At 38.6% G+C, this 565-nt stretch overlaps 1 long non-coding RNA gene across 1 annotated transcript; it reads left to right on the top strand.

Moving 5' to 3' along the window:
- Positions 1-133: 133 nt before the first annotated feature.
- LOC109117200 lies at positions 134-500 on the top strand. Its single transcript, XR_002024618.1, has 3 exons — positions 134-205; positions 309-359; positions 455-500. It is a non-coding gene; the product is annotated as an uncharacterized LOC109117200 (long non-coding RNA).
- Positions 501-565: the final 65 nt, after the last annotated feature.

Here is a 565-nt window from a genome sequence, read left to right as displayed (position 1 = left end):
AGAGTACAATCCCAATGTATATCATCTCCTCACTTTTTATCCATTCCAGCTATATATATGTCAACCCTTTAATCATTAGATTTGTATAGAGAAGAGAACTTTTATCTTACCTGGTAAACTCTCATGCATGCAGCGTTTTGATGCTGTTATTATGAGAATCAAGGAGCCGAAAACGACAGCTTTGATTTTTATCTCAGGGAAGATGGTGAGATGTGGAACTCTCTCTTGTGTGTATAGCGGCTTTATCTGATACTCTGTTGCCTGAATAATCAAGTGAGTTCTTTTTTTTTTTGTGTCTGTTGCTTTAGGTTTGCACAGGAGCAAAGGACGAGGAACAGTCAAAATCTGCTGCTAGGAAGGTACATAAGGGTCTTGATTTCGTTTTAGGTGCATCTTCCCAAAGATTTACCATTAGGGCTTAATAACCAGTGAATGATATTGTGTTGTGTTTCAGTATGCTCGAATCGTTCAGAAGCTTGGATTTCCAGCTAGATTTAAGGTATAACTTCTTTACTACTTCCTCTCTGCTATACAAGGTATGCGCGTATATGGACCGTTTGGGCAA

Source organism: Tarenaya hassleriana, unplaced genomic scaffold, assembly GCF_000463585.1.
Source record: "Tarenaya hassleriana unplaced genomic scaffold, ASM46358v1 Cleome4978, whole genome shotgun sequence".
Lineage (NCBI taxonomy): Eukaryota > Viridiplantae > Streptophyta > Magnoliopsida > Brassicales > Cleomaceae > Tarenaya > Tarenaya hassleriana.
This window is presented reverse-complemented; position numbering and strand designations above follow the sequence as displayed.